The sequence below is a fragment of the Papaver somniferum genome, chromosome 10, assembly GCF_003573695.1.
Source record: "Papaver somniferum cultivar HN1 chromosome 10, ASM357369v1, whole genome shotgun sequence".
In the NCBI taxonomy this organism is placed as follows: Eukaryota; Viridiplantae; Streptophyta; class Magnoliopsida; order Ranunculales; family Papaveraceae; genus Papaver; species Papaver somniferum.
Window position 1 is genome coordinate 41,305,307 of NC_039367.1, and position 15,342 is coordinate 41,320,648.

The 15,342-nt window shown below is 37.3% G+C and overlaps 1 long non-coding RNA gene across 1 annotated transcript; it reads right to left on the reverse strand.

Annotated features, from left to right (window-relative positions):
• Positions 1-391: 391 nt before the first annotated feature.
• LOC113318113 lies at positions 392-1,139 on the reverse strand. The gene is made up of 3 exons (XR_003344286.1): positions 1,030-1,139; positions 611-698; positions 392-424 (listed from the first exon to the last, which is right to left on the reverse strand). It is a non-coding gene; the product is annotated as an uncharacterized LOC113318113 (long non-coding RNA).
• Between the last annotated feature and the right edge of the window lie 14,203 nt (positions 1,140-15,342).

Consider the following 15,342-nt stretch of genomic DNA (forward strand, 5'->3'; position numbering starts at 1 on the left):
AACATAAAACAGAACCAATTACATTCAGATTATACCAACATTCATTATAGAGTATTAGAAACAAATAATAATCAACCAATGGTATTATATATATGGTCATCTAGCAATGCAGTTAATGATGACTGAGCACTATGATGACTGAAAGAGTTCAAGTAATCTTTCACACTTCTTATTTTAAGGTTCAAGTAATCTATCAATCAGATTTAGGAGCCCTATATCTTGTTAGCTGAGCACTATGATGACTGAAAGAACTCATCATTTCCCCACTCATATCCCTGACTACAACGAAGATGACTGAAAGAGTAAAATTAATGAAATACAAGCTAGTTTACATACTCTTAAGTACTTTAAGTCTTTAATGGGTATTTTGTAACACCTGCTGCCCTGAAAGAAATCACGATCCTTAAGCGTTCAGCGGTTCAGCCTGAAATTCATTTATAGTTAAAGAGGAAATTAACAAGTAAGTAAATTTGCACAAGAAACAGTAGTCAGTAAAGGTTCAAGTAAATTTAACAAGGAATAGCTAAACTGCATTGTGATCCATATCAATATGCACTGAACTCTTATTGCTTGTTTCTTTATATAAGAGTTGAGTAAAAATTGAGCTTACCACAAGCCATTGTGCAGTACTTGAGAACCCCAAAAATCTAATTCTTCCTTCTTCTCTGCTTTGGCCTTTGGACTAATCTTCTCAATATCTGGAAAAAAAAAATACAAACGAACTTAGAACATAAAACTGAAATTAGAAAAGGAATTCTACTGAGAGACAATCAGACAAACCAAAACAAAATAAAAGGAAAAAATAAACCCTAAAAAAATCAATACAACCAGATATACAGTAACCCTAAAAAAATCAATACAATCAAAACTCGGATCATAAAACTGAAATTAGAACCATACCCATGATTTGAACTTCATAAAATCAAAAAGTTTGCTAGAGATTATGTCAAAAAAATCAATATTCAATACGAAAATCAATGTACAATCAAACGATTCAAAGTTTCAAAGCCTAAGGAGAAGAATACTGACCTGAATCCTGATAGAGATGGTGATCCACTGATATTACTGATATTCAATCTCGATTCAAACCCTAAGAGAATCGAGAAACTGATGCTGCCGCTGAGTGAGAAGAAGAGACGAATAAGAAAGAACTGAAGAATGCTTCTTCATTTTCTTTTGTTCTCGACATCCTATATAGATCTCAACGGCTAGGATTAAAAACCTAGATAGATCTCAACGGCTAATAACAGCCGGTACAAATGGTCCGGTTCAAGTACGAATCTCCCCAAGAACCGGTGTCTGTACCGGTCTAGTCCGGTTCTCAAATTTCAGAACCGGTGTCTGTACCGGTCAAGCCGGTTCCGGTTCGGTACAAGTCCGGTTTTTCCGGTTCTACTCCGGTTCAGGTCGTGTAGACCGGTTCTTGTGCAGCCCTAATTACAATCCAGATAAGAAACAGAGGCAACAATATTGTTATTAGAAAAGAATAGTGTTTCTTACTACCTTCTGATTCGCAGACTTTCTTTTGTTTACAACAATCTTATGCTGCGATTTGGGAATATCAGGGTTCTGAACCGTGAATTTGGTGTTAGAGGCGTTTTTGCTGAAATAACAACAGTATGGGAATCACATAAGCAACATCATCAAATAAAGCAGTAAGCAAGATCATTTTAAGCAAAACTCATAAGAAAGAAAAAACAAAACTAACCTCGATGAATCCATGGAAAACACCAAAAGGAAGATTAATTCGTAAAAATTAAAAAGGAAGAAAGTTACGAACAATGAAGATCTACAGAGGGAACAGTATGGAGATGAAGAATAAATTAAAAAGATTAAAAGAAGAAGAAAAAAGAAAAAGTTGCAATGGCAGAATTTATATAAGAACAATAGAGTTGCAGAGATGAGAGAATAAAAAGAGAAGAGAAAGTAAAAAGAAAATGGAAAGAAGAGTAAGAAGAATATATAGAGAAGATTTTTTTTACTCGAAGAAATAAACACCATTAATACGAAAAGACGTGAGCGGTTGAAAAGCAGCGGTTACAGAAGACGTGTCAAGAAATAGATGGAAGAAAGGATACATGTGATAAATGCAGAATATGAAGAGATGGACAGCTGCGGCATTTCTCACATCGTTCTCTACTTCGCAGAGAATATATGAGAATAGGCAAGATGTAGGATCAGAATCTCGCAGTAATAATGCCTCAGCGAAATTATCAACAACACAACACAACAGTGTCGCAGAACAATTTCAGAAATGACATAATAAACGACGTCAGCTAAATCATGAGAAAAATGTGATGGTCCTGCGAAAATTAGAGAGTTTGCGAGATTAACATTTGTAAGGTTGCGAGAATGTCGCAAGCCATATCTGAAAATAAAGGATAGATTAGCTGTCATCCACTATGTAATTCCCTATAAATAGCCGTTCAGTTGTAAAGGAAAGGAAAGAGATCTTTTCTGAGTGAAAAACAAGTAAATAGGAGAGAGAAAATCTATAGCATAGGTTATTTTTGAGTCCTTTATCTTTTCTTGTAAGATTGTTCAAAGATTCGTCAATAAAATTAATATTGTTAATCTAAAATGAGTTGAATGTTAATGAAATCTTATGAGGGGTGTAGTGTAGGATTTCCTGCAACTACATATTCCATAAAAAATGGCTCTTTCTTTTTGGAAATAAGATTAACTATGGGTGTACATCGGGGTGGGCAGGCCAGCCCAAGCCCGATTGTAGCACAGGCCGGGCCAGACAGGCTCGTAGTCCTTACTACCCATTAAGTTTAACAGGCCAGGCCGGGCCGTGTAGTAACAAAAAGTTAGTGCCCATGACCCGTCCATACCCGTGAAACAATACAGGCCAGACCAGGTCGGGCCGGGCAGGCCTCGGGCCCAAGAGATAGTTCAAAAATTAAAAAAATATATAATTTAGTTTTTTTTTAGCTTGATGATTGATGATACATCTCTAACACATTCAAATGATACTTCAAGCAATTCATATTCATTATTGTAAATATAAGTCAAAATTTTCTTCAACCTCAATAATTTGTCCAAACTTGAAATTTAATTCCTAGTGAAATTCATCACACCGCTAGAAAACTTTATTTCATGTTATCGGACAGTCGAGTCGGATAAATAAACAGGCTACCGGGCAGGCAAACAGGCCGGGCTCCAATTTTTGAACAAATACCCGGGTCTGCCCACTTATAATTATCGGGCAAGACGGGTAAGCCCATGACAGGATGTCGGGCGCTCATGGGCTCCTTCGGACCCGGGCGGTACACAGCAGGCCGCAGGCTTCCGAACATTTTGTACACCCCTAAGATTAATCCATATCTCAAAATATCTGCATTTTTTATATATTTTTGGTCATCAAAATTATTTGTTGCAACATTTCGTTTACAAATTATACCCAGTATCTATTTTCTCAAGGTTTAGGAATCTAATTAAACTTTTTTATTTATTTATGGAGTGCAAAATATCAAAAAATAAAATATATATATATTAAAGAATATGTATAATTTTATATTTTTCTATAGGCACAACAATATTTTTGTCGTTTATTTCACACGTTTAGGAATAAAATTAATTTTTATGGAAGTAAATGTTTAAAAAAAAAATTAATATTGAAACTCATTCATGGTTGTCTAATGTTTTTCTCTATTATTGTTTTTGTTCACAAGTTCTCAAAGTTTTAATCAATATCATGTTTTAATACCTCAATGATATCTTTATTAACGATTTTGTATTTTTTATATTGAATAAGATTTTTATAGGATTAACAACCTGATTTCTCTAAGAAGGGGAAGCACGTTTCAGTTTAGAAGTAAGCATTCAAAACTCTTTGTATTTTAATTTTAAATTTTAATTATTGATCTAAATTTAGTCAGAACAATTTGCGTTTTCACTATAAGGGGTAGTTTAATTGTCAATAGCTTGAATTGTAATTAGGATTAGGTAATTATAAAAACAAAATTGTACTTGGATATTGGACATTTTTCTTTAAAATTATTATTTGATTGATTTAATTTTTTTGATGAAATTTTGATGAACAATGTATATCTAGATGTGATTTTTATTTTAGTTTATTTTTGAATTTTTAAATTTAGGATAACATATATTCTAGCAAATTTTTTGATATATTTATGTCAATGTTATAAGATGTTATTAGATGTGGTTATTTTGGATAATTTATTTCTTTGCTATGATTGGCCGAAAAATATATATTAGAGCAAAATTATTATTCTCGAATTCTATTGGCCAAAATCTTATAAAGTTACCAAAAAATAATTATGATGGAGCCAGAATCAACCAGAAATTCCGGTTAACCACAACGCTCGAAAAAACTCTATTTTTATATAGAGAATGTGTTTGCTAGGATGAGATTAGTTTTTAAACTGTGAGCCTATGCATAAAAAGAACTCTAGGTAGGTGGAAGCATCGAACGCTGATAAGACCAAGGGTGGAACCACAACCGGGTAAAATTTTAGTGTACTCATTAGGGGTGAGCATTGGCCGGTATGGACCGGTTTTCACCTCATCCGCATCCAGTCCAATTCACTATGGATTTCAAAGTTGGCATCTGTATCCAATCCAACATCCAACGGATGCACGGATGAACGGATTGGGTGCGGATAATCCAATGAAGTTGTGTTAGTTAAAATTTATATTGAATAAATGAAGCCAATATAGATGACTTCTTATAAAGCCTACATATTTATATATGTATATAAATATAGAAGTGTCATGGACAACACTCCAAGCAAACACCTTAAAAATTCCAAAACTATCCATATATTTTCTAGAAACTATATAAATGCACTTGATCTTACGGGTATGGATGTCCAACCGATTTTCAAGGTTCCATCCGGGTCCAATCCGTAATCCGTTGGATTTTAAAAAACCCATCCGCGTCCAACCCGTTAGTGAACGGTCCGGGCATCAATCCGCACAAATGCGATTGGTCCCGGTTAAATTCGCGGATTACGGGTAAAATGCTCACCCCTATTACTCATAATAGTCGATCCCTGGGTCAAAAAATAGTCAAGCCCAGGTTGTCCTGCATTTCCAGTTCCTCCACTTGATAAGATGAATGAATTTTCCACGCCACAGGGATTTCCAACTTGGATCGTAACCTGAAACATGGTGGATTGTTTATTGCACTAAGGTAACCCGTTGTATACTCTAATCTTAGCCTTTTTTTTTGTTACGTATCTTATCAAGTCAGAACGCTAAGCTCATCATCAACATACAATATAGAAACTTATTAGGTGTAAACACCCTAATATTATTATAAGGTTGAGAGGAGACTAATCCCAATACACAGTATAATTCTCTTAAAAGCACTCTCTCTCTTATAAGATATTCTAGCTCTACCTTCTTTCATCTTGGGCATCCTCCTTTTATAGGAGAAGTTGTCTTAAGGTGGACCTCAAGTGGACAACCTCCTTACAGTATGAGCTTTATTATACAACAACAACCATTTACTAAGGGCGCATCACCTTTGTGACCACGTCATAGTCAATGGTGGCTTCGGTTGGTCATTACCTGAAGCCCCCATTCTCATGTCTTCGTGGTTGGTCAAATCCATGTGCTTACATTAGCCCCCTGACTGTTTTGTCAAGACTTGCAGGTTTGGAAATCAGTCATAACTTGTATTCAGAATGCGTCTTTGGGTTTTCGATTCAGCATGTCTTCTCGTTTTCTTGAAGCCCCTTGTTGGTCATAACTTCGGGTTTGGATGCATATCGGTTAGAGCCAAGCCTTTGAGAAGACTTGGGGCACAATCAGACTCGCTTATGTTGCCTCATTAAAACCTAGTTAAGAAAAACCCAGTGGGACAAAACCTTAATGAAGGGAAAAGAGTACAACGCGACAAGTCCATGTAGAGTTACTTAGTTGAAGTTCACTTCTCTTTGAGTCTTTGACTTCCTTGATCTTCTCAGAGCCCTTGGGATCTTTTTTTCTCGGAGCATCGTCTTCTTGAATTCATTGTTGATAGCTTCGGATATACATCAGCCGAAGACCCCTATATGAACTGTTGACTTGGTTGCTTGGTTTGAAGTCACTTCGGGTTTTCATTTAGTGATGCATTCGCTACAAAAATAAGTATATAAATTAGCTCTCTAGTTTTCTAGATTGGGTATGTTTTATGTATGTTTATGCCGAATCATATTTTGTTTGCTCAATTTTAATATTCCGTCGTATGACTTGTTTCGTCCATTCGATAGGTACCCGACAGTGGAAAGTATTTTTAGATGTTCTCTCTTGAACGGAGGGCTTTCTGCGGCTCTTAAGTGGAAAGTATTCCATGTGGGGTACCGTCTCGTTTGAAGCAAAGCAACCAAATTGTGAAGATTTAATCATTGCATTCACAGTTGGTTTTGGATGATTTACGAAGTTTAAAGACTGTTCATGTTGTAACGAACGAATGGAGCATTTAAGGTAGATGGTACTTATCTTGCATTTCCAACGGTCCATGGGGAGTTTAGTGATTGAACATTTCTTCTTTGTGGGATTCTTGCAAACATTATTGTGCAAGCACTATCGGTTCCTTCAGTACTCCGACTATTCACCACTGGAACATGACCAAATGCTAGCTATGCAAAAATGAAAGATTAAAATTAGTCAGGTGACATCGAAGTTACGTAAGTACAATATTGCACATACTAATCTCCCCTTTTGAAAACAAAAACATTTTTTCTCAAAATTCGTTTGTTAAAGTCAGTCGATCAACACGTCAAACTTATCTGATTTTATGATGCATCTTCGGCTGTTGATGGTCGAAGTAGTATTGTCCTCGCATGACCGTGGGATTGTATATAGTTTGATGGTGGGTGCGGATGCTCGGTGATGGAGCGTTGATAATCGCTAAAAGAAAATAAGTGGGCCAGCTGTTGAGATGTTGATATTAGCATGTAGATATAGTTTGGCAAACACGTGATCGGCCAGATGTGGAGAATATAAGTGGAACGTTTCCACCTTACCACCAAGTTCTATTTTTCTTATCTACTCAGAAGAAAAATTCTTTTGTCATTCACGGAACTACGATCCATCTTCTGAACTATCACTTCATCATTTTCGGGAATTCATCTACAGGACACAGCTTCGGGTAGCAAGTTTTTGAGGAATTTGGGCGATTGGATAACACATATGAAGGCCTTCTCCAACAACAACAGGAAATCGGAGATGTGGGTTTACTGGCTATTTCCGGATTGAGGGCAAGCCCTTTGCGGTTGGAGTTTCTCCAACAACTGATGTCAAATCGACAACCTTCTCGGTGTGGAATTAATCTTCTTCACTTCGAAGGTCGTTGACGAGGTGTCGAACTCGCAAATATAAATTCCTTACTTCTCTTACACTAACTAGTAGTATACGGACAAGTAGGTTCGTTCCTAAGGGAGAGTTGAGTCTAAAGTTGTCAATTCAATTTCTGAATATTAATGCAAATATGAGGATGAAAATGATCAAGGACTCATTTTCAGTCACGAAACAAGAATATTATCAATATAGCTACGTTTCTGCAAAGTACCCATTACTAATAACCCTAGAATATTTAGTACGCTCAAATATCCCGCAATCCCATAATTCACCTGATACGGAAGCGCTCGACTACCGGATTCTACTTGCCAAGTTTCCTAGAAGTACGCTCTCTAGGTGTGACTTAAACAAATGCTTTAAGTTCTTTGAGATAGGCTATTCTTAGTGACAAATACATAGGCTCGACTCATCTACTAGTGTCAATCTCTACACATGAATATTTAACAAAATCCCATCATCAATATCCACGTATTGCTACTTGTGCTCGGAACATCTAGACAATTACGGGTCGAAGAGTTATCGAATTAGCAATCGAATCATCCATAAACCAATTTAATTTGCAACTTAAACGATTCAAGAATAATTCATAAACACTTTTGGCATGGTAGAGAATAAGTAATAACAAGATGGATTGCAAGAAAACAAGCAGTTTAAATATCAGTTTGAGTTCATGTTCGGACGTCAAAATTGTTAGAGCATAGCTCGGTCAACCTCGCATGCGTTGCTATCTCAAGCATGTTTGTCAATGTTAGTGATCAAAACTATAAGTCTTGATTTCTAGCCTACATAGCTAAGTCTCAGACTAGGATAGAAAAGTGTAGTTGAGCTCAAGGACTTCATGGCGATTCATCATACAACGACGAAGATCTATACAAGGAACCGTGGAACTTCATCAACAAAAAGGTATGTGGAGACTTGAACTTATTTATCACTCAAAAGTCTATCTCTTCTATCTCCTACTTCTTATGAGACAAAAGTCGTATGCTATATAGACTAGATCATACACATTTGACATTTCGAGCTGAGCATTCATTGCTTATCTTTTATCTCGAAATCCTGTGTTGGTAAAGCGTTTCGCTTTGATCAAGTTTATCTTCACCTTGTGACGAAAGTCATGAAAAATTTCAATCACTTTGAGAATTGCTCTGATGTGAATCGGTCTGTGATTAACGACTACATAGCGTCCTCTGAGAATGTCTCAATGATTGAAATGAGAGTTTAGATTACATAACCATGTATTCCTTGAACCGAAGTTTTCGAACTTTGTTGATCAAGAGAAATCAGGAGGATTGTGGAATTGGCTTGCCAAGTCCGCGAACTGTCGGAAGTTCTCGACCGAGAATTTCTGCTGGGATTTTCCAAATACTCGTTTGTGTGCTTAGTCCGCGAACTCAGTCCGCGAACCCATTCCGCGAACTGGTGGAAGTTCTCTTTCCAAGAATTTCTGCTGAGTTTGGAAAACTCAACCGATTAACTTATGTCCGCGAACTTGTTTGTGAACTTAAGAGGTTATGATCTAAAGATGTGCTCTGAACATGAAACATTAAATTACTAAGGAATGCTTTATGCAAACCATGGCTATAATGTTCATGAGCCGATTCAATCGAATCGAATCATCTTTGCTTCAATTGTGTCTTGTGTAGTTACATAAGATCTCATAGCAATTGAACAACTCTTTAACTAGTTCATTTGAGTCAATTGAATTAGTTATGGTGAAGAAGAACAAGGTTAATATGAAATGCTCATATGGTTAACCTTTTGGGTTACTATGTTGAACCAACATACACATACACGTTTGGGCATGGTTTTCACGAACCCAGTAAACGTCTACCCAAGTGTGTGTGACAAGCTAAGTTTTCGATCTAACGGTTGAGAAATATTAGCTTGAATCTAAATCAGGTTTTCATCTAATGGTGAATAAGGATTGCTTTGTAACTAAGGAAAAACCCTTATTTAAAGGCTATATAAAGGAGACATCTAGCATTGTGCAAAACTAATCCCCACACGTCTGTGTGCTACTAGTGTGCCCGCTAGAGTCGATCTCCATTAACCTTTGATTTTCTTCTCTAAAATCAGGTTAACGACTTAAAGACTTCATTGGGATTGTGAAGCCAGACCGATACTACTTTATTGTAGTTGTGTGATCTGATCTTGCATCTTCTATCTTACGAGTACAATCGATTGATTGGCTTGAGATCGTGAGAGTTCTCCGATAGACAAGATAAAGAAGTCACAAACATCTTTGTCTCACTGTTTGTGATTCCTCGACAATCCGTTTGTGTAGTCAGGAAGGATTGTAGAGAGGTAATTGATTAATCTAGGTTGTTCTTCGGGAATATAAGACCGGATTATCAATTGGTTCTTGTTCACCTTGATTTCATATCTTAAGACGGAACAAAACCTAGGGTTTATCTGTGGGAGACAGATTTATCCTTTGATAGACTTTTCTGTGTGAGACAAATTTGTTTATTATCAAGTCTGTGATTTTGGGTTACAACAACTCTTGGTTGTGGGTGAGATCATCTAAGGGAATCAAGTGCGTAGTATCATGCTGGGATCAGAGGCCTAGGAGTACAATTGTACCTTGGATCGGTGGGAGACTAATTGGGATTCAACTATAGTCCAGTCCGAAGTTAGCTTGGAGTAGGCTAGTGTCTGTAGCGGCTTAATACAGTGTGTGTTCAATCTGGACCAGGTCCCGGGATTTTTCTGCATTTGCGGTTTCTTCGTTAACAAAATTTCTGGTGTCTGTGTTATTTCTTTTCCGCATTATATTTTATATAATTGAATAATGCAGGTTGTGCGTTCGTGATCATCATCTTCTCTAATCCAACCTTTGGTTGTTGATTGATCCTTGGGCATTGGTCTTTGGTACCGTCCAAGTTATCTCTCTTTGATAAAGACTCGCAGATTTCTATTTGCTTGAGTAAAGATCAAATCGATAGATTGAAATAATAACTCCTTGAGATACTTTCTATCTAGATTGAGTCTGACTGTCTAGTTGATTCCCTAGAAAAGTATTTCGGAGTTAGTCCATACAGATTGGTAATCGAAATATTGGGTGGTGTTGTTAGACCCTCGCTTTTTCAAAAAAATTTCCTAATCAGGATGCAATTAGCTAATGGAGTTCATAATGAAACACAAGCAAAACAACAAACTGCAAACAAAACTAAAAGGCAATTCAAACCAATGACACAAAGTGTCCAGCTCGTGAAGTGATGTAGTGGTGATGATGGCCTGGATGCGAGAATAGTTGATGAAGTTGCGACTGGAAGTGATCACTTGTTGTTGATATGGCTGGCTGGTAGTCTGTTGCAGCGTGAAGGAACTGATGATGGACTGTGGAAGTGCTGGTAGTGGTGAGATAGTGGACTGCAGCTGCTGTTGGTTATGCTGTGATATACGAACTGATGGTGGTATGCGGGTGGATGCAAAGTGAGATGCTGGCGGGCTGGTGAAGTGCAGAACTGGTGGATGCAGGTACAGGCGGTGATGGAGATGTTTACTGATGGAATAGATGATGGAGAATGGAGGCTTGGAGAGGAGCAGAGCTCCTCTCTGTTGAAGATGCGAACATTTGGAGGGGATATGAGATGATCTGCAGGTTTAGGTTTAACCCCGTTTTATAGCTTCTTTTCTTGTTCTCCAATCATACGATAAAGAACCAACTCCTAATACTTCTCCCTGACTTGTCTCCTCCATGCCTTCAAAATTCTCTCTCGATCCTTCGCAACTAGCCATCGGACTCATAGTTTGCTGGCACTGAACCTTGGCAGAGCAGTTGGTGTCTTCACTGCTTTCTCGCTGCCAGACCGCACCCATTACCCTTGTAAATCTCGAGCACAGACTCCAAAATCGAGCCACTCTGCTTGTATTACGAATCCCGGTCATAGTCAAGTCCCAAACCTTCTCCAACAATCACACAAGGTCCTAGAAAACTGAAGCAGTAAACAAGCAGCTGAACCTGAGTTGTGAAGAACAGTCTTTCAGGCATTTCTACAAACACCATATGTGTGTTCTCTGGAAGTGTAGGAGATGGATGTACTGTTGATTTTTAATCCTCCATATAACTCCTTCCCTCCAAATGTGGATTACAGACGAACCCACCATATTAAACATTTACACAATCTCAGACATTCATCACAAAACCAAAAACCACTGTCCAACTGATTTGAATGAACCCGTACAATACCAACTCCTGATTCTTTCTTTACTGAGTTTTCGATTGAGATTTCGAATTCAGCAAAACCCATTCATCCTAACCCAATGACGGACTTGAATCTCTTCTTAGCATCCTCCATTAGTTCACTGCAAATCAATGGCATCAGCTCATAAAACAGACCTGTATTCTTCGGTCATAAACCATGTCAAACTGTATCACAAAGTTCCTTGTAGTCTAACAGGGGGTTAGTCCTCGAGTGATTTGTGGGGAGTTGAGTGTATTTTAAATCTTGGGGATTTTGAGAGAGTTTGAGATAGTGTAGGGAGTTTGAGAGAGTTTGGTGTTTTTGAGTTCATGGAGTTTGGGGGAGTGTAGGGAGTTTGAGAGAGTTTATTAGAGGGAGTTTGAGGGAGTTTGAGAGAGTTCACTCCTAACTCATTCTCTTTTAAGAAACAATAAACTCTCATTTGCAAATAACATTGATCTTTAACCAAAAGAAAAAAAAACAAATGAAAATGACCCTATCTCTGTATGAATAGTATGTTATTTTGTGCAACGAGATAATTTTGTTTCCCTTCATTTTAACGGTCTCCATACAATTCTAACTCCCTTTGTTCACGAAATTTTTCCCACATATCATCCGCTATACTCTTTCTCCATGCATTAGCTTCTTGACGTTGTTGTTCTTGAGTTTGTTGTGTCAAAATTTCGTCGTCATTTACAAGCGTTGATGGATGGCTATCTTCCTCGTCCTCTTCCTCGACTGGAAACTCATCTGAACGGCATTCTTTTCGCAAGAAGTTGTGTAAGCATGCACAAGCTGTCACTATCTCCGCTTGCACTTGATACAGAAATGGAGGTTGAGACTTAAAGATCAAGAAACGAGACTTCAAAACACCAAACAATCTTTCAACTACATTCCTCAAAGAAGCATGATGCATGTTAAATAATTCTTCAGCCTTTTTGGTATGATTACCCGTACCAGAAAATTATTTCAAATGATAACGTTGGCCACGATATGGTGTTAAACAATATCGCCGGTTTGCAAACCCACCATCCCCCAAGTAATATTTACCTGAATAAAACACAAAAAGAAAACTTCGTTAAGTAGAACCCAAATATAACTTAACCAAAAAAATCAAAACTTCACATTAGATAAAAGTAAAATTACCTTGCGGTATTTTCAGTCCATTTCTTTTTGTCATTGCGTCGTTAAGGATTTTCGAATCATGAGCAGACCCTTCCCATCCACTGAGCACGTATATGAACTCCAAGTCGAAGTTCCAAACCGCTAACACATTTTGAGATGTAATTCCATGTCGATTCCGATAAACGGTTGCATCTTTTTATAGAGTAGTAGGCCAAGAGAGAAAGTAAGCCAAATCCATTGAAATGTAAAAGAATGTGTTGTTTCTTTCTGATCAATGAAGTAAATTATACTTTTATGATATTCACTGTTCATACTCTATAATTGAAAAAAAAGTTGATTTTGTTGCAGGTTCATGGAGTTTAATCTTATGTAACCAGAAAGAAATTTTGGGATTATCTTAATTTCACTTAATTACAGAAGGACTGACCAATAAAAGGAACCCAATGGGAACATGAGCAAACACCTGAGAAGAAAACTTGAAAAGGTAAAATTTCTTATGCACTTCATTACCTTTGTCGTGTTGATAGAGGTCTGCCATTTTTCTGTGTAAAGATGGAAATTCAGAAACTTAAGAGGGCACACAAATGAGCATATTACTTCTAGTTCGCATTTAGTATCAATATTTTGCTTTCCTTCCCTTAACGTGCTATCGAAAAGAGCATATTACTAATAAATCCAATCCAGGGTGTACAATATTTCAGATGTACAATCTTATGGAATGCAATTGCGCAGGGAGAAGACCTGAGCACGGTTAGCACATTTCTGTTTTCAACTAACAAAGTTCTTTTTATATATTATCCAACTCTAACTCATTCACACTTTTGCAGCACACTTTTGCAGCAGGGTGCCAAACAAGTTAGCTTCTAAACAACTACTCTATAATTTTTGTCTAGGGATAATTGCATCATAAAACAGGAAAGCCAAGCTTTGGCCTTTATGTATGAACCGAAAATACGAACAGTTTTTCCATTTTTATACGGACATTCGAACAAAAACTACTCAAGCAACATGTTGTTAAACCAAACCATATTTTGAACAATACTAGACATGCACACAAAATACAGGCGAAAAATCAATCATCCAATAAACATGCAGAGATTCAAAATCTCTCAGGGGAAACAACAGATCGATCTTGATGTTGAGGGTTCGGGATTTTTGACAGAGAGTGAAGAAGAGGGTTTTGATTGTTGAAGAAGAGGGTTTTCTACTTAATGGAATAAACCCTAAAAATTGATATGAAGAAAAATATCAAGATAGTACAAAAACAAACTATAAACAATCAAAACAAAACAATCATAGAGAGATCGAAGAAGAAAAGATGAGAAAAAAAAATACCTGAAAGCTGAAGCGTTTCCTTCCTTCCTTCTCCTATGTTTTTCTCTGACCAAACTCCCTTCCAAATCTCTACTCTTTTGAGAGATTTCTGGTGAGACCAAAATACACTAAAAACTCCTTCAAACTCCCCAAAACAGCCCAACTCCCTAGCATTCTAGGGTTTTACGACTAACAGGGATTTCAAGAGCTTCTTTCAAACTCCATCACAAAACCCACAAACCACTGTCCAACTGATTTGAATGAACCTGTACAATACCAACTCTTGATTCTTTCTTTACTGAATTTTCGATTGAGATTTCGGATTCAGCAAAACCCAATCATCCTAACCCAATGACAGACTCGAATCTCTTCTTAGACTCCTCCATTAGTTCACTGCAAATCAATGGCATTAGCTCATAAAACAGACATGTATTCTTCGGTCATAAACCATGTCAAACTGTATCACAAAGTTCCGTGTAGTCTAAATGTTTGCCATCTCGACCAGCCATAAGACTCAACTTTTGTTGGTGGTAGGGTCTTGGTGCAGAACTGGTGGAGCGTGCATGAGCTGGGACGGAACTAAAATGGGGAATAATATTTCGACCTTGTTCTGTCTGTGAAAGTAGTAAATAAGAGCTGGTGGCCCTTAGCCAGGTAGCAGGTCTATTTAGTAATTCTTCCCTGCAGCAGATAGATGCTCTGATAATTCTGTTTTTGATGCTCTGAACGCTTGTGGGACGTCTATCCTTCGACTCCGCCAATTCTCAAGGTTCCCAAATAGCGAATTGAGGCTCTTTTTGCGTCTTTCTTGTCACGTGACTCCAAAATACCTACAAAATGCAAACAAAGCGTAATATACAAAAATACAAGAGAAATAACTAAGAAAAGTATAAGTAATTGACATTCAAAAGATGTATTTTAAGCATTTATCAAATTCCCCCACACTTAATCTTTGCTAGTCCTCGAGCAAACAAAACAAAACTAAAATAGAACAACTCCTTGTCGTCGAGATTACGGTTACTTTTAGCATAAATAACAAGCCTTTTAAATCCCTAGGTGTCCTTAGTGGACGACTTATAGTCTCGTGAAGGTTTACAAGAGATATACCTACAAAACCTTTTACTCTAAATTCCAACTACCTGTGAAGAATCTATGAACGAATCCAAAATGATTACAGGAGGAAGTACCTTGATGCAAATCCAGTTCATATATAGCTCTACTTAGAAATTCGAACAAACCACAATACTCGGAATCTAACTAACCACAATCACACATGAATAGATTAAGAAGATGGATATAGAAGTAGATGTTTGCGAATGTTGACTAAAGTGAACGGTGTTTCCCATATCTGTCTGAAGGTCACTTCCAAGATGAACCTATGAATCCTAATGGACTGAGATAC